A 19,696-nucleotide genomic window follows, 5' to 3' on the forward strand; every position below is an offset into this window, starting at 1 on the left:
TCCGTTGTCCTCGGAGGGAATTAATCTTTCTCCATAGAGATGCAACAGGTTCATCTGGGTTGAAGCTCGATAGAAAGTTGTTCCACGATTGATCTTTTGCCTCTCGAATAGTTTTCCTGGCGGAATTTCTGGCCATTTGAAAATCCTCTAATGCTCTTTTCTTCCTGGGGTCATTTTCTGGGATGCGCTTTAGTGCTCGTAATGTTTTCCTACGTTTCTTGACGGCATCAGCGACGTCATTGTTCCACCAAGGCACTGATTTACGACCAGGTGTGTCGCTTGTACGTGGTATTGACCTTTCAGCTGCGTTCCTGACTATATCTACAAATTCATCCAGAGAAATGTCTTGTTGGGTTGGTGTAGATTCCTCGACGATTTTTTCAAAGGCTTGCCAGTCCGCCTCTGTGTACTTCCACCGGCGCCTAAGTGTTATTTTTGGTGTTTGAATAGCGCTAGAGAGGATTATGGGAAAATGGTCACTCCCGCATGTGTCTCCATTTACGCACCATAGAAAATTAGTTGCTATTTGATTGGAGGTAATCGTCAAGTCGATCGCTGAGGTTTTCCCTGATGCATTATCCAATCTCGTATGGTCACCATTATTCAAAAGCGAGAGATTGTGCGTGACCAGAAGTTCTTCTAATTTGATCCCTTTACGGTCAGAGATGGGACTGCCCCATATGGTGCTATGGGCATTGAAATCGCCCATCAAGATGACAGGTTTCGGTAATTCTTGCAGTAGGTTGTTGAGATGATCTTCGAACTCACTAGGCGTGGTTTGAGGCGACAAATACAAGGACACGAATGTTGCTGCAACGGGATGCTTCATGGTGATTGCGACTGCTGGTAACGGCGTTTGCAGATCTAAAAACGAGAACGATGAGTCACATCGGGCGGCGAGGGACACGATGTTTCTGTGCCTCGAGAGTTGGTCTTCCCGAAAACGCCATTCGTAGTTTTTCAGGAGATTTTGTGTTCGATCGTCGGAGCCGGAAAAGAGTGTCTCTTGGAGTGCGATGACTAGTGGTTGGTGCTTGGTGACTTCTAGCTTAAGGTCGTTGTAGTTTCGCCAGAGTCCTCGTATATTCCATTGTAAAGCAATGGTACTCGTGCTTGTCGAGTGTTCATCAGGTGGTGCGCTGTAACTTAGATATCGATCAGGAAGAGAAAGTTCACTAGATTTTTTATACTTGCCGTGAAAAGCAAGCCGGAAGCCCCCTTCTCCTTGTCTGTTCTCTAGTCCGGGACGATTTTTAGCTTTGTGGTTCACTGATGATGGGACTAGATCAGAGGGTGCATCGGAGGCTTCCAGAATGCTTGTTACTTGACGTCCCATTGTTATGTGGTCCTGCGAGGAATTGCTGAATGCGTTTGTAGATTGGCACGTTCTATTTGCCATTGTAGATGTACTGGATCATGAGCTCCGAAAGAGTGAAGAACTGGTCCTCCTTAGACTTGCATCTTCGTAGGCGGAAGAAGAGGTCTCGAGCTAGTGTCATAAATTCCGCGATCGTGAAGAGGTCGGCAGAGACGGACTGTGTGTTTTGCATATGTGTGGTGCTTGTACCATTACGTACTACTTGGGAGTACAGAGCACGTTCACCACGATCGTTGGTTTGCGAGTTGGTCGTTGCTTGAGAGTTGATTGTTGTGGCTGCACGGTTCTCATTTGATTGAGATGCTGTTTTCTGGGAGGTGGTCAGAAAAGGTTTGCTTACTGCTTTACGTTTCGTCTTGATATCCAGTCGATGTTGCAAATAGGTTTTCCTTGATTTGCAACCCTTGTAGCTGGCGGTATGGTTTCCTCCACAGTTAGCGCACTTGAGCTGCTCCCGTGTTTGTTGTGCGTTGCCGTCCTTTACGGATACATTGCAGTTTTCAGTGAGATGGGTCTGACCACATTTGACGCACATTGGTGTTAAATTGCAATGTTTTGAGCCGTGTCCGTATCGTTGGCATCGATAACACTGTATGGCCATTCCAGGCGTTTTGACAAATTTTTTCCATCTGACCACTGAATTGTAGACAAACCTAATTTTCTGCAAGTCGTGGAGCCTTACGGTTCCATTAGCAAAATGCAATAGGTACGGTGCAAAGTCTTTGCTTGTTGTAGGTATTGCTTTGATTTCGGTTGGTTTTACGCCAACTAGATCAAGCTCCTCTTTCAAATCTGTTACATCCATTGGGGGTAGCCCGGATAAGACGATTTTGAGTGGCACTTCACTGCTCAATTGATGTGTGAAAAACTCTAGTGAATTTGCCCTCATTATCTCCGTTATTTTCTTGTGGGTGTCAATAAGCTTCGTGACGACCAAAAGGCCACCTCTTATACCTTTCGTGTGATATTCGTCCTCAGGGATATTGTTTTGCCTGAGTAAATTGCGAATTTGTCTTGCATCTTGCTTCATCACAGTGATGGGTGGACAGTGTACCCTCTTGTTGCTTGGGTTTTTATTATTGCGGCTGTTTGTGGCTTGAGCATTGTCATTTTGGTCGACCGGTTCGTGTTCGAGCGTAGCAAAGCGATTGCTTGTGGGAACGTTTACTATCGGCGTATGGTTGGCATCAGGTACATTGTTGAGACAAGGCATTGTCTCTTCATCCATATCGTTTCGTTTGCTGTCTCGCTTGCTTCGTTTAGCTTTTTGCCCTCCACTAATGGAACCTTCACTGTCGGACGAGTAATCATTTCGATTTTTGTTGTAGATTCTCCGGATGAGAATCTGCGATGACCCGCATGGTCCCGGTGTGTTTTGGTCGGATATTTCGACCTCCAGCCTTGGAAATGTTTAGGGAGATTTCGATCGGCCGCGAAAATTGGAAAATGAGAATAACTATCGACGTAATATATCTGCAGCAGAAAAAAACACGCATGCGTTCGCTACGAGATACTGATTGAGACTGAGCATTGTACAATAACATTTCGATAAATCTTGAACTCTTTTTGGAAATAATGCAAAGAAAATGCATCTTACCGTATTCTCAATCCGTCGTATCGTTTTCAACTCCGTCGCAATCAGTTTCCAGATTCGTCTCACAACTTACGGCTCACTGTGTGTATTGAGTGGTTGAAACACAACATATCAACGCTATAATAAAATGTTTTACTAGAATATATAGATCTACGGGCATCTCCCTCCATTCATCAGCATGGTGGAATATACTAACTTCCTTTAAAATGAATTGTTCGTCATCAAAATTCAGCCCAAACATATGAACACATTTCCTTTTGACCGTACAATTATGGCATTTGCTCACCGTACAGCGAAAACAACACAATCAAAGGAACCGTATTTTTACGTCTAGCGTCTCGCACACATTGATGCGCACAAGCTTTTTTTTTCTCAGTACGACGGATTGAACTTTGTTTACATTCTCAATTATACGCGGCGGTTGAGGAAATTTCGTAAAATTTGGTGATTTATTAAAGTTTTACGGCGTGTGATTGGAATGAAATCCTTCAGTGAAGAAGTACGAAGGTTCTCCATAGTGAAAATAAGTGCCCGGCGAAGTAAGTCACCCACGGGGGCGGGAAGAAACTTGTGTTGGAAAGTGGTGTGGCTGGTGTCGATCGCTAAGCATTTCCCTCAAATCGTGTTCGTCCATGCGATTTAGTTTAGTTTAGTTTAGAGAAGACTTACGTAAAATGCAAAACTTTCTTATGGAATAGGTCTGCGTCCTCACGCAAAACGTTTCTTTAGAAATGTTTGCCCAATATTCCACCTCCAGCTGATTGTAGAACACGTTTGATCAACGTTCAGGCTTGTTTAAGGCTAAGTGCCCGTCATTCGTTTTGGTAGACATGTTGACTTTTCAACTCGTAATTTTTTGCGTCAAATAGAAAAAATCTAGAAAGATTCGCGAATCAGGCGAAACTGACAAAATGTACACAATTTAAGAAAATATAGCGTTGAAATTGTAGCTCGATTGTCTATTCACTGCACTTGAACTTTTCCCCTATCGATAATTTAACTATTCAAAAAACGCAAATTTGTAGAAGACGAAACTTCACCTCATGCCAAACCACACACTTTATTGATTACGCCTGTGTTTTTGTTTAACAAAGTGATGGGCGCATCTGAAATCGAAATCAAAACACGGCGAGAGTAAACGGCGACACTGCAAACAAAAAATAAACAAGGCGTACATGGTGGGCTTACTTGGAACCAGAAGGTAAACACGGCGCAAAAGTAATGGGCGACACTGAAAATAATATCGATTACAGGCTCATAACATTGGGCGATACTGGAATTCTCGAGTACGTTTTAGGCGAAACCTTTAAAGATATTTTGAGTACGAAATAGCTAGGGGAATTGTAGGAGATGTGTGTGGTATTAATGAGGATTTTAAAACTAGGTTTATGAAATGTGTATTAAAGTGAAAAGGTTAAAGTTTGAGTATATTTTATCCAATTGGGATTTGAAATTGCACATGAGAATTTCATTGATCATTTTCTCATTGTTATTGATTTGTCAGATAGGCCCTTATCGCGAATCCCTCTCGAAATACCATAGTTCATAGAAGATTGACTTATTTTTCTTTCTCCCATACAATGTGTATGGGATGAAAAATTGTCAAAAACTTCAAAGTCGATTTTCTCAAAACTAGGTTTTTGTCACTTACACCCCTTTGCTTCTAACCCCTCACTTGTTTAACTTTATATCCTAACTCATTGACTTTTACCAGACTTTTTAGACAGAAATGTTAAGACATTTCAATAAAAATGTTAAAAGAGAGGAATACTTATCAATTATTATAATATTTACTCACTTTGAAAAAGGAGGACATTATCAGTCCAAAGGAGGACGGGAGGACGTTTGATCGAAAAGGAGTACATGTCCTCCCAAAGGATACCATCTGGTAAGCCTAAGTTAGGTTAAGTATATTCAAAACGTTTTTTTTTTCTCTTATAAGCTGGGGCCCAGATAGCCGTAGCGGTAAACGCGCAGCTATTCAGCAAGACCAAGCTGAAGGTCGTGGGTTCGAATCCCACCGGTCGAGGATCTTTTCGGGTTGGAAATTTTCTCGACTTTCCAGGGCATAGAGTATCTTCGTACCTGCCACACGATATACGCATGCAAAAATGGTCATTGGCATAAATAGTAAGCTCTTAGTTAATAACTGTGGAAGTGCTCATAAGAACACAAAGCTGAGAAGCAGGCTCTGTCCCAGTGGGGACGTAACGCCAGAAAGAAGAAGAAGAAGCAGGTGAAATCAACTCACCTGTGAAAAATCTGAACTGCTACAGCAAATGAAATGAAATATGTTGTTAACAAAATGTTAATAAAATCTTGGATTTGTTTTACCAAATTAGGATGATAGTGTTATCTAATAACACAGAACACCTAGATATAAAAAAAAATAAAAAAATCAGCATGAGTAATCAGTTGGCTACAAAGATGGCTAGAGTCGGTTAAGACCGAATCAATCGTAGATGGATTTCTAGAAGAAGAAAAACATGTAGGGCTATCAGGGTATTGTATTGAGAAATATCCTGAAGAGCACTCATCAAATAAAATTCTGCCGTTGGAATTACTTTGAGAATTATTCCATGACCGATGTTTGGCATTAAAGTCATCAATGGCAAAAAATTTGGACTTATTGCAAGTCAATTTTCGCAAGTTAGTTTGGAGCAAATTAACTTGCTGTCCAGAGCATTAAAAAGGCAAATAAGCAGCTATGAAAGTATATTTAACAAACTGTGTTTCAACAGAAACACCTAAAGTTTCAAAAACTTTAGTTTCAAATGACGAAAACAGTTGATGTTTTATACGTCTATGAATGATGATTGCAACTCCCCCACATGCCCCATCAAGTCGATCATTACGACAAACAAAAAAGTTAGGATTTCTTTTGAGTTTAGATCCAGGTTTTAAATACGTTTCGGTTATAACTGCTATATGCACGATATTAAGGGGGCAGGATCCAGTTTTTTTTTCCAGCAGTTTTTTCGTTCAAAATCAAGAAAATTTACAGGAAAATGTGTTCACTGTATTCTATTGTCCAACCGAAACACAGTGAACACATTTTCATCAAATATTTTTTGGTTTTGAAGTTTCGATGATGACGATGATTACGATGACGGAGCGTTAACGATCAACTGTAAGAAAATTAAACAGCTCGTCCTCTTTACCATTCAGAGAACGAGCATTTCAATTTAAAATATTTAAATTATTATTTGGATCCATTAGAAAAACGTAATCCAATAACAATTTGATTTGTAAATTTTACACCTACTTGGACTGCTTCAGTCATAGTGGTGGCTTTGAACATTGCATCAATCATTAGATTCAATTGTTCAGTAACAAAATTAAAATCAAAGGCAGACATATCACTTGAAGTGGGTACATTATCTGATGATTTCCCAGTAGAATTTTCGGTAGACGAAGAAGCGGAGTAGGAGTTACCTGTGGCGGTAGGGTTTTTTTTCATTTGATTTGAAACAAGTAGAATGGGTACTCATAGTACGAATAGGGGAGGAGTTCAAATTACCTGCTACAATATCGGCAAAGGATTTACCGTGGGTAGATACATTCGAATTTGAAAGATTCGAACGGCTACCGGACGGATTGAAATTAGTTTGTGAATGAGCATGATTATGATCTTCCTGATGGGTATGATTTCTAATCAAGCGATCGTTAACTGAAAAATGAGTATTGTTCGATACTCTACCAGGAAAATTCCGGAAACGACCGTTGTCGTAACTGATGTTATCTTTTATCTGCCTGGCACGAGCCTCAATGACTCTTTTGAGTGAAGGGCAATCCCAAAAGTTTGGACTTATGATTAGCCCCGCAATTCAAGCATATAAACTTAGTGGTATCTTCCTTCACTGGACAGACGTCCTTGGCGTGAGAAGAACCTCCGCAAATCATGCATTTAGCATCCATGCGACAATTTTTTGTACCATGACCCCTTCTTTGGCACCGACGGCACTGAGTGGAGTTCTGGTAATTTCCTCCAGGTTTCTGAAAATGTTCCCATGTCACACGGACATCGAACAAAAGTTTTGCTTTTTCTAAAGCTTTAATATTATTTAGTTCGTTTTTGTTAAAGTGAACTAAATAATATTCTTGAGAAAGCCCTTTCCGAACAATGTCAGATTGGGTTCTCTTTTTCATAATGATTACTTAGACTGGGGAAAATCCAAGTAAATCATTTATTCCATTTTAGATCTCTTCAGGTGACTTATAGTCACTTGAGAGACCTTCAAGACGACTTTGAACAAACGTTCAGTTTTGTCGTCATAAATAAAAAAAATTGTGCTTCTTCTCTTCAAGATGTCTGAGAAGAAGCTCACGATCTTTAAGAGTTTCCGGCAAAACGCGACAGTCTCCATTCTTTGCGATTTGGAAGGAAACCTTGATTCCCCTAATGGAGTTCAAGATCTCATGCCTAAATCCCCCAAATTCGGAACAATTGCTTCCTCACTTGAATCAAAGAGCCTGGGCTAGAGGCTGCTTCGATTTGGTGTTCGGAAAATTTGTCTAGAGCATCGAACTGATTGCTCATTTCGATACAATTATTCATTTCACCCCGGAGAAAGGTCCTTTCTTCCATTCTTGCCACGTTTAATGATAGTTTTAAATCCCACTTTTTTGGAAGGAAGTTGTGAATTCAGAGATTCATCCTTCCTTTTCTTTGTTGTTGATACCATGTTTAGTGAATAAACGAAAGAAGACGTGGCTTTCGAGAGGTTTTTTCCCAAGACGGTGTCCAAGAAGAATTACCACCGCTAGCTTTCGCCAACGAATCCAACGAAAAATCGAAGGCATGGGTCCAAACAAGGATCGTAAAGGGATCAATAGTAGAAAAAATAGTACTGAAAAGTACTGTTTTAGTAGCACTGAAAAGTACCGTTTTTAATTTTAGCACTGGAAAGTACTGTTTTTAAGCACTGAAAAGTACTGTTTTATTGCTTTAGGTAGTTTCTAAGAAAACTTCCAAGAGCAGAGAGAATTCGTGTACGCACAGCACGAAGGTACGATGCACACTTCAGAGGTTATGTTTTGATTTTAAAAACACGTTACTATGATTGAATTGAAGAAGAATTTGACACTTGAGTACCTCTAAAACATGCAAACAAGATGTTGGTCTCAAGATTTACAGCGACATTAGCGGTCTAATTTGTATATGTCTATTGCCTAACTCGACTGCCGTAAACTACAACTCAACTAAGGTACCCCGGGGCAAGTGGGACATAAAAAAAACGATAGCTCAAAGAAACAGTTCAAATGCCAATATTTTTCAAATCCAACAACACAATCACATATTGACAACATATTTGCTAGTGTGTGCATGAAATTGATCGAATAAAGTCGAAATTGTGAAAACCTTAGAAGAAAGTTTTAGAATGAGCCAGTAGACGCAGTTATCAGTAAGTCAACCATTATAATAAAAGGATAGGTAAATCATAGCTTTCTTATTTCGAGAATAGTTTTGATGTACATAAGGGCTCAATCATAAAATACGTAACGCTTTATAAAGAAAACGTGTATTTGATAGTATGTCACATTGCACTTAATATCAACTGAAAATTCCTCAATAAAAGCGTAAAGAGGAATAAAACATGTTCAAAATATATCATTTATAAGTTATTAATTAAAAAGTAGCACATACACTTTTTTAATTGACGAAATTATTAATATGTTCTGTTATTATTTAATGCATGGTAGAAAACCACTTAACGGCATGGAATTGTTTTCCTTAACTAGGGAGCCGATGCCGGTTATGGACCCTTTGCGAATTATGGACCCCCTACAGAAAAACATGAAATTAACACTCAAAGCAACCTTATTCCTATTAAAATCCACCGGGGGAACTTCGATCGCATTATAAGTCAGCAGTTTCAGACAAAATATTTGGTTTGAGACGCATAAATACCGATATTTGAACAGTTTTGTAAATGAAACCACACAAGAGGGTCCATAATACGCATTTCCAGGTGGGTCCATAATAGACACGTCGGCAGCGAGCCGGATTACATGGGAATCAAATGGAGGGTCCATAATAGGCATTCGGACAACAGTTTTCCAAATGTATATTGTGCATCCCGATAAAATTCAGAAAAAAAAACTTCGCTAAATTTCCTCTTCTTTATCAACGAACTTAAGGTAACACACGATAGACTTATCGCGGCATCCATGAACAATCTATGTTCAAACTATCGTTGAAAAGAAAATATTTCTGTTTTATATCATATCGATCATTCGGTGATCTATCCCCGGATCATATGCTTGCTAACAACAGGCATGTTGATATACTTTCAGTTCATCTATGTCCGGTAGAACCGATATCACATCCCCAAAACTACAAAATTGATCATCATTTATGGATAGCAAACAGTTGCACCTTAAGCACCGCCAACACATTTTCAATCGGAAGGATTTTGGCGCGCTCGAACTGACAAATCCTCCGTTGTGGTGAAACTTCTTCCGTCGACGTGATGTTGGACAGTTTTCTAAAACAGTCGAGATAAAAGCCGAGCTGGCAGAGCAATGACAGTTAGTTCGTTCAAAACTTCGCTTCGGAAGTCCAACCGGCGAACTCCAGATTGGTGCTGCGAAGTCAATATTTCGCTGGAAAAATCGAATGATTTTGTGTGTTTCATAGGCGTACTATGAAGTAAAGACATTGAACTTGTTGTTAGACTCCACAAAACGTATATACGTCTGAGATATCATTGCGGAAAAGCGTCGAGAGTAAATTTCAGCTACTAAAAAAAATTACTAGCATTGAAAGCCTACTAAATTTAGTAGAAATAACAAATAAAGTTCAATTCAAATAGAAAAGTAATCGTTCTCATGATGTATTTCGAATCTCATCTCTGTCTTTGTTCAGTAGACCATTTCCGTCAATTTTTTTAATGGCTTATATGCTTCCTGTCATTTTACTGGACAAACTTTCCTAAGGAACCAATGTGTTTTGAAGCCTCTAACTATTGGAAAACAATGAAAAACTGGCAGCACGTTAGTTCTCCCCTCGGTCCCCTACAATTTTGTTTCAACTCGAAAAAATGCGAACCCTATTTTCCCCTATGGTTTTGCCATCACGTTGTGGTGAATTTATGATCAGCTGGCATGACCAGATGATTTTTGTTTATGTTTTCATTCATCATAATGGGCTCCGCTAGTTTCACTACCTCGTTCCTTCACGGTTCCTGAAATCTCCGTTATCACCGCGGAAACCACTTTCACCGCTTCGGCCGGTTATGACTGAAGCCGCCGAACACTAAACGGTTCTGTAACGCAAGGATTGTAGTCAACAAGATGCCTTGTTGTCAACAGATGTAATGTGCCGACGAGGATTGAAAAAGACGGAAGATTGACGACTTGAAGCAACAGCGGTTGGCTCAAAATTTCCTTGCGCGGCTGTTGCTGCCTCTAGGCGGGAATCTTCCGGATCAACAGCCAACAGATAGATTCAGGCATTTGTCGGCATGAACAGCAAAAATAGTCTCTAATAGAACTACCGGTACCGAAACTGTTGGGAGGATGAAAGATTTGCGGGGTGGGTTTGAATTTTGAATCTGTGGAGCAAAATATATTTTCCTACAGGAAAATTTGAATCGGGTTGGGGTTGAAACTGTGATTCGGGTTGCGCCAGTTCCAACCTGGTTCAAGAACGTTTGTTTGAGTAATTTGAGGTTAGTTTTGTTGGCGCTCCTGTTTGGGGCACCCTGACCGGGATCACGGTCAGTTTGAGTGTGTACCTGATTTGACGTTTCCAAATGTAAACAAGCATCCCAATGCAGGGGTGGAATCGAAAAACTGTTGAAAAATCACTACGCTGATACCCATAGGGTTGAACCAAATGTGCCGCATCTCGAATTATTTTTCAAAATGTGGTGAGTATCCATGTTTTTAAAAATCCATAAGAAAAATAGAAGTGCACATAAAAAAAATCGGAAAGCGTTAATATTCATTGAAAATTATTGTCTTTCGAAGAAAAATACAAAAGCTGAGGGTTAGATCTAACGGAAATGGTCTATTTTGAATTCGTATTTCAAAAATAAAAAGTTGATAAAAATATATAAAAGAATTACATATATTTTCTGCCTCTTATGGAATAACGTAATTTGAGATTGATCTTTTATGATAAAAATCATTTGTTTGAATGTTTTAGCACTACTCTCTAGGAATATGTTTGAAACGTGTAGAAAAAGTTTTGATTCTGGTTTTTATTTTGATAGGTCCCACTTACCCCGGGTATAAAGATATTTTGAGGTAAGTAAGACATTTTCAAATTTTATATGAAATGAAAACAAAATACCGGTTTAACGTTAGCAACTTATAATAATACCAGAAATTGTAACTTACTGATGGAATTTCGATTTATAAAACATTTATTTTTTGCGAGTCACAATTTATCACGCAAATAGACCATTTCCGTGATTTTGTTTTTATTGGCTTATATGCTTTCTGCCAGTTTACTGAATAAACGTTCCTAAGAAACCGATATGTTTTAGAGCCTTTAATTAATAGAAAATAATGAAAATCTTGCGGCACGTTAGTTCACCCTTCAGTCCCCTACATTTTGTTTCACCTCGAAAAAAATACAGACCCCTTTTTCCCCTATGGTTTTGCCACCACGTTGTGGTGAATTTATGATCAGCTGGCATAACCAGATGATTTTTGTTTATGTTTTCATTCATCATTATCACCGCGGAAACCACCTTCACCGCTTCGGTCGATTATGATCGCACCCGGCGAACACTACACGGTTCTATAACGCAAGGATTGTAGTCAACAGATGCCTGATCCTGATCTCTCTGTGTTGTGCCGACGAGGATTGAATAAGCCGGAACATTCCCGACTTGAGGCAGCAACAGTCGGCATAAATAGCAATAATAGTATCTAATAGAACTACCGGTACCGCAACTGTTGGGTGGATGAGAGATTTGTTGGTTGGGGGGTGGTTTTGAATTTTGAATCTGTGGAGGAACATATTTTTTCCTACAGAAAGACCTGAATCGGGTTGGGTTTAAAACTGTGATTCAGAACGGGCGCCAGTTCCAACCTGGTTCAAAAGCGTTTGTCTGAGTAATTTGAGGTTAGTTTCGTTGGCGCTCCTGTTTGGGGCGCCCTGACCGGGATCACGGTCAGTTTGAGCGCGCACCTGATTTGGCGTTTCCAAATGTAAACAAGTATCCCAATCGAAAAACTGTTAAAAAATCACCACGCTGATACCCATAGGGTTGAACCAACTGTGCCGCATCTCGAATTATTTTTCAAAATGTGGTGAGTGTTTTCAAAAATTTATAAGAAAATTGGGCGTGCATATAATCAAAATCGGAAAGCGTTAATATTCATTAAAAATGATTGTTTTTCGAAGAAAAATACAAAAACTGGGGATCTGACGAAAATGGTCCATTCCTTCTGATTCTTTAGATATTTTTTTCTAAGATTCTTTGAGGAAAACCTCTTTGATTCTTCTTGAAATTCATAAGGAAGTGTTCTTGATTTTTTTTTTCGTGATTTATCAGTAATTTTTCTTGGAAATTTTCTAAAATCCTTTGTAGTGACCATGTCGAGGAGGTCATCCGAAGTGTTCAACTCCGTGGTTGCGATACGAATGAATTTTTATTCAAGTCTAAGAAATCTATTGAGCCTTAATCCTAACCTACATAATTGGTTTCACGGAGAGAAATCGAGAGAATGAGAGAATCGGTAAATAGGAGGCGCATGGTAACATCGATATGCGTTAAAATTATATTGCAGTTGACAACCCGTCGTTAAGTGAAATTCGAGAATCATTTAGCCTGCGAATATTGAGTTTGGAAAAAGAGCATCGTTGGCGGTTGCAACATGAGCTATTGCACTTGGGTGCTCTTGACCACGTTGCAAGACCTTGACGATGGGAATTATTGTTGCTGTGCCACATCTGTTGGCAATATGCAACTCAACTAATTTATGCACTACATCTCCCCCTTTTAAGGAAAAATGATGATCGTAGAGAAATCATTTGAATTTTGAAGTTAATGTTACCAAACACCTTCTATGTTTTCAAAATTACAATACAAGTTTGTGTAACGCAGTTTGTTTGTTAAAGTTTGACAATTCTATGTTTATGCACTGTCTTTTGTTCATTTGTTTCACAATTTTTGATTTTTACATTCGGGTGGCTTATTGCTATCACTTCAAAAGGTCCATTATAAACCTTGCCTAATTTTCTATTGTTTTCTGTTTTTAAAAGTATTTTTTCTCCTAATTTAATATTTATGGGGTTTGCTATTTCTGTTTGTTTAGCTATTCTAATATGTTTAGATTTGGATAATAGTTCTTTTGCCTTATTTGCTACATATTGCAATTTAAATTTTAATTCTGTATAATAATTATCATAGTTATAAACTGGATCAATTTTTGAGGGGTTCACTAAACTTCGAGGATAATTTACCAAATTACCAAAAACTAGTTCATATGGTGTGAATGTATGTTCAGTGTTGGGAGTAGTGTTATAGCAGAAAGTATAGAATTGAAGCCAAAAATCCCAGTCATCGAGTAGTAGTTGACATATATTATTGAACAGTTCATTTTTATATTCTGTTCCTAAATCGGTCCTAATTAAAGTTGGACATCCGTATATGAGTATAAAGTGTTCAACAAATGCTTCGGCTAATGTTTGAGCTTGCTTATCAGGTATAATAACATACTTTGTGAGATCACATTGTAGTGTTAATGCATATATATTTCCTTTTCTAGTTTTGGTCATGGGACCTATTGTATCAATGGACACAACATTAAATGCTTTCGTGGGTGTAGTGGTTTCAATGAATTTTTCTTTAGTATGTACCGTGTGTTTGTTTCTTTTACAATCAATGCAGTTCTTAACGAACTGGTTGATAGATTTTCGCATTTTTTTCCAGTAGTATGTTTTACGTATTTTATTTAATAATCTTGTAGTACCAACATGTCCTCGAAGCGGGGATGCATGGTTCTCGAGTATTATTTGATTTATGTCATTTTGGTTTGAAACAATTATCGCTGGTGTATAGATAATTATGTCGACTACGTTGTGAGATTGGTTGAATAATAATTTAAACTATTCAGTATTTATCTTCGAAAATATAATACTGTTCCTTGCAATTGCTAGCTTTTTAATATTCAAGTACTTGGCCATTTCGTTAATTGTGTCAATAATTTCTTCAAAGTCTTTAAATTGCGCTTGAGCAAGATTCTTTTTCAATTTTTTATCATATATTTTTATTTACACCGTTGTCTGTATCTCATCAATTTCGGTTATTAGTTTGGGAAGATCACACGCATCTATGTTATTCACTGAATCGTATGCTCTAAGGTGATCAGTCTTTGAACTACAGATTTGAATGACATTGTTTGGTTTACTCCTTGTCATAGACCTTGTCTGTATTGGTAAAACAGAGATAGTTTTTAGTTCATCTGAATCAACAATTACACGCAAAAGTGCATCGGCGCCGACGTTTAACTTTCCCTCTACGTGTTCAATGTTGAAATCAAATTCTTCCAAATCAACTCTTATTCTAGTCAATCTAGACGAAGGGTTTTTCATTGTGAATAGATATACGAGAGGTCGATGGTCAGTTTTGACTGTAAACCTCCTTCCGTATAGATAAGGTCGAAAATGGGTGATTGCCCAGTGGATTGCAATTAGTTCTTGTTCTATGGTAGACTTATTTCGTTCACCTTTAGTAAAGGACTTACTTGCATATGCCACTGGCAAATAAGTGTCTCCATATGGTTGTGTTAACACATATGGTTGTGTTAACATATATGCTATAGCACCACATGCCATTTTAGATGCATCGGTACTTAAGATAAAAGGCTTTTTGAAATCGGGAAATTTCAAAATTTGAGGGGATAATAGTTTGTTTTTCAAAATTTCAAACGAATTTTGACAATCTTCAGACCATTCAAACTTAACATTTTTCCGTAATAAATTGTTTAAAGGATGGGCTAATTCTGAAAAATATGGTATAAAACGTCTGTAATAATTACAAAATGCAACGAATCGTCGAACATCGTCTGCATTTTTAGGTGTGGGAAAATTACTGATTGCTGAAAATTTTGATTTATCAGGCTTGATTCCTTCATTTGAAATATGGTGACCATGATAAGTCACGTCAGAACAAAAGAAATGACATTTGGCAGGGTTTAGCTTCAAATTACGTTGACGAAGCTTTTTGAAAACAAGTTCTAAATTTTGTAAATGATGATTAATTGAACAGCCGATGACAATAATGTCATCGATGTACGCACAATCCGCGGGATGACCACTTAAAGCTATGGTCATCATCCGCTGAAAACTGTTAGGTGATATATTGAGACCAAAAGGAAGTCTCTTGAATTCGTAATGACCTGTTTCGGTGGAGAAGGCTGTAAATTGTTTCGAAGCATCATCAATTTCAATTTGATGGAATCCGGACATCAGATCTAGAGTAGAGAAATATTTTGTTCTACCTAACTGATCTAAAATATCATCAATTCTAGGGAGCGGGAATTTATCTCCTAGAATTTTCTTATTCAGTTGCCTAAAATCTATAACGAGACGCCATTTCTTATCGTCTGTTGTAGATTTCTTAGGGACAACAAGTATCGGTGAGTTGTAAGGAGATACTGAAGGCTGTATGATATCTCCTTGCAGCATTTGACCCCACTTGAACTTTGATTTCCTCGCGATGAATTTCGGGAAGCCTGTATTTTTTTTATAAAAACCGGTGAATTGTCGGTGAGGTTTATTGTCTGTTTATAAAAGTTGTTACATGTAAGATTATCAGTTTCCAAAGCAAAGATGTCGGGATATTTCTTACTCAAATTTTAATTCATTACATTTAATTTTACATCTTGTGGGGTGTGTTCCAAATTAAGCTCAGACAATAATTGCTGATGCCTACACGCAAAAAAATTGTGCGGTAAAAACTACCATTTTAGGGGGTTAACTTAAGCGCTCGCACCGGCAATTTTCAGCAGACCAGAAATGCGCTTGATTTTACCATGTCTGTTGTCGAAATCAGATTGTTGTAAATTATTTCTGTCAAATGTACCAGAAATGTGGTGGGATGTACCGTAAACATAGTAAATTGGTCTGAAATTCCATGGTAGTTTCAAGAATGGGCGTAGTCAGCTACAATAGTAATTTTTACTACAGAATTTTTTCCCGTGTAGAATCATCGCTTGGTAATTTATTGAAAGAATAAATTTCATAGTTTTCAATATCGAATAAGTAACGAGAAAAATTTCGTTTAACTTTGTAGTGTTCAAAAATTTCAAAAAAGGGTTGTTGGAATCGATTATAGAATTAGAGATAAACACTCCCGGGACTATTTCATTGGATTTTACTAAGAAGGTTTTGTGAGTATTGCGAATATTTTGTAAAATTTGATTTCGTCGAGTTAGTTTCGCGCCAGTGTTACGCACAGACCAAATCCATTGTGTGTGGCCAACGAAAACGAGGACAAATGTTAAAACTGGTCTACCAGCTGACCGTTATGAAGTGTTTATGCATGCTGCGAGGTACGGGTATACATTTTGGTTCGCTTAAATATCAATTGACTGTGATATTTACAAAAGTTGCGAAAACTTTTCCTAATTTTTCTGTTGTGTGGTGATTTGGCATATTGTCGAGTAGGCCATGCTAATCTGGAGGATAGTTATCACAAAACTGTCAAGCTAAAAAGACATGAAAACTCCACATTGGCGACGAGCGTTCCTGCGTGTTGCAGTAGTAAATGGAAAATTAAGATGGAAATACTTGGATTGCAAGCATATCTGTTGAAGAACAGAAAGAAGCAGCCAAAATAAAACAATCGAAAATAGTGTAAGTTAAAACTAAAATGAAAACTCGTTGAATAACGGGTTGCCGTAACGACGGTGGAAATGTTCAAGCTCACCCCAGAGGTGGGCTGCCGTAGCGACGGATTCTATCCGTCGGGTCCGGCGGAAACAAAAGCTCGCCTTAGAAGGGGGCTGCCGTAGCAACAGATTTGATCTGTTGGGTCCGGCGGAAAAAAAATCAAGCTCACCATACAACGGAGCTGCCGCAGCGACAGATTTGGTCTGTTGGGTCCGGCGATAAAAAGAACCAAGCTCGCCTTAGAAGGGGGCTGCCGCAGCGACGGATTCTATCCGTTGGGTCCGGCGAAATAAAAACGAAAAAGCTCGCCGTAATAGGGAGCTGCCGTAGCAACAGATTTAGACCTGTTGGATACGGCGGAAAAACCAAGCTCGCCTTATGAAGGGGCTGCCGTAGCAACGGATTCTATCCGTTGGGTCCGGCGGATAAAGATGATGCTCGTTATAGGAGCTAGGTGACCTATAGATGGACTCAACCATAACTGTTGGCAAAGTATAAAAAACGCGTCAATAACGAGTGTTGAACCATTTTTTTCAGATTGAAATAGGAAAACAGGTCCACGATGCAATGGAGTTCAGACCACGACCATTGTGGCCCAATCGGTATAGAATCTGGCCGAAGAAGTACATTCAAACGAAATTGTAACCATATGCCGCAGAAAACGCCACACAAGAAGTTTCAGTATTTTTGAAACAATATTGGTTGATTGGTGCTGTATATCGAGCATATCGAGGTGTCATAGAGTCGTCACGGTGGTGGACCATCACTAAAAATTTACGGACTACACTGGATAAGTTCCTAAAGATGGTAGGGTTGACCGTTAACGAGCGGGCACTTAGCGTACAGGAAGGTTTGTTGGTTCCGCTACGAGATTCGTTCAGGCGTCGAGCTGCCAAGATAACGGTCAACGGGCTTCCAAACATGAAGAAGTATCCGACTTCGAAGTCGAATTTGGGAAGTCTTGATCCGCTGGTAGAGGAAAATTTTCTTCACGGGGACGGTGCTGCAATAACTTGTTCACGTTCAGGTCATTAACTTCCATGAAGTCAACGATGTGATCTAGCCGGGAAGCTACGCTTCCATGTCGGACATTAACTCTACTCAGTCGTGAGCTAGAACGCAACCCATGGAATCTCCGACCAGCGCAACTTGTCTATTGAAGCCAATTCCTTCGTCGATCTTCAAGAATTCCGCATAGACTTTGTTGGCACTGACAACCGAGCGGTTGATGGCATCCGAACAAGCCGTCAGCAATGGAATGGCTTGGATCAGGATGTCGGTTATGGTGGGAAAGTCGGCCATCGAAGGCAAAGCGTCGAACAAATACGATTTGAGGCTGGACAGAATACCCAACGCATTGGTACACATGGACGGACACGGAATCAGCTGAATCGTCACGTAGCCCCGTGTTCTTCAAGAGAAAAGGAGATGTGGTGATTTGGCATATTGTCGAGTAGGCCATGCTAATCTGGAGGATAGTTATCACAAAACTGTCAAGCTAAAAAGACATGAAAACTCCACATGTTGTATTATTAATTGTGCGCCAGGTAGTTGCGCGCAGTGTTGTGTGGATTGAATGCCACCGTTAAGCGCAGATTTGCTCTTAGCAGGGAAAATAAGCGCACTGTCCATGATAAGAGATTCACTATTTTTAAGCTAAGTATGCTGTTCAGCTCAAGAAAAGTAAAAATTTCTGCGGAAAGAAATGGTCAAGAATTCCTAAGGATTTTTGGAAGAGTCCCAGAAAAATTTCAAGGATATTGATGTAAAAATCTCAGTGGCACTACTAGAATAATTTCAGAAAGATTTTCGGAAGCATCTTCGAAAGTATTCTAAAAGGATTTCCGAAAGCATCTCAGGTGATTTCCGGAAGAATACCAGAGGTATTCTCATAAAAATCCCAGAAGTATTTCCGAAAAAAATCCATAGTTATTTTCAGAGGAATTCCCGAAAAATTTCTAGTAAAGTCGTAGAACGTTTTTTGGCAAAAGCCTCTAAAATATCCATTGCATTAGGCTTTTTGGTAGAATATTCCATAGTATTTCCAAAAGAATCTTCAAGAATTTCGAAGAATTTAATTTCCAAGATTTCAAAAAAAATAATTTTACATTTTCATACAAAATCTACTTTTTCTCTGCTATAAATTCACTCTGAGTGAATCACTTCCCCTGGCCAATAGGCCAGGAGAAGTGGATGAACTTGTCATTCATTTTCCTGTCAATTTTCATACAAAATCTACTTTTTCTCTGCTATAAATTCACTCTGGGTGAATCACTTCCCCTGGCCTATTACAAATCGAGCCGAACTGGCGCTCTTTCTGCAGAGCTGTTAGAACAGACTTTTGTGCCCAATGAGGATATACACCAAGGTGTGGAAGAAGAAGCAAAGGCTATGTATTAGTTAGGAGAAAAAACGTAAACACAAATAACTACGTCACTAACACGGCTTCTTATGGGAGCTCATTCGCTTGTAGTTGTGTAACATTTTGCACCGTATATGAATGTCACGCACACTAAATGTCTTTTCCACACCTCGGTATATATTCTTATTGTTTTGTGCCTTCCTTCTTTCGCTCTCCTTCAACTCAACAACTCAGCACGACCCACCTCGGGGTGGGTTGGTGAGCTGTCTGGTTGTTGCAGATGAACACTTATCGTGAAGCGCGACATCATCATTGCCACCAAGATCGCAACTCACCAGAAAAACGATATCGTTTTTCTGGTGAGTTCATCCCGGGATTTGCTGCAGTAATTGCTCCGAGGTTGTTTCCTTCAGGAATCCTCCCGGAAACCCTACAGGTTTTTCCATCACAATTTTTTTTTTCTGGGTTTGGTCCAGAAATTCCTCAGGGGATTCGCTCCAAGAATTT

General features: G+C 39.1%; 1 protein-coding gene across 3 annotated transcripts in view; it reads left to right on the forward strand.

Annotated features, from left to right (window-relative positions):
* LOC110676431 overlaps positions 1–19,696 on the forward strand; it is a 135,266-nt gene that overhangs the window by 73,981 nt on the left and 41,589 nt on the right. Inside the window, exons 1-2 of one of the 3 annotated variants that reach the window (XR_002500378.1) lie at positions 4,563–4,860; positions 11,192–11,225. The exons of 1 other annotated variant lie outside the window; for it this stretch is intronic. The gene's annotated coding sequence lies outside the window, so the exon portion shown is untranslated. Of the gene's footprint in view, positions 1–4,562; positions 4,861–11,191; positions 11,226–19,696 lie in introns of those variants that run through there. One more of the 3 variants, XR_002500377.1, reaches the window with a different exon arrangement.

This window comes from Aedes aegypti, chromosome 2 (genome assembly GCF_002204515.2).
Source record: "Aedes aegypti strain LVP_AGWG chromosome 2, AaegL5.0 Primary Assembly, whole genome shotgun sequence".
Taxonomy (NCBI): Eukaryota; Metazoa; Arthropoda; class Insecta; order Diptera; family Culicidae; genus Aedes; species Aedes aegypti.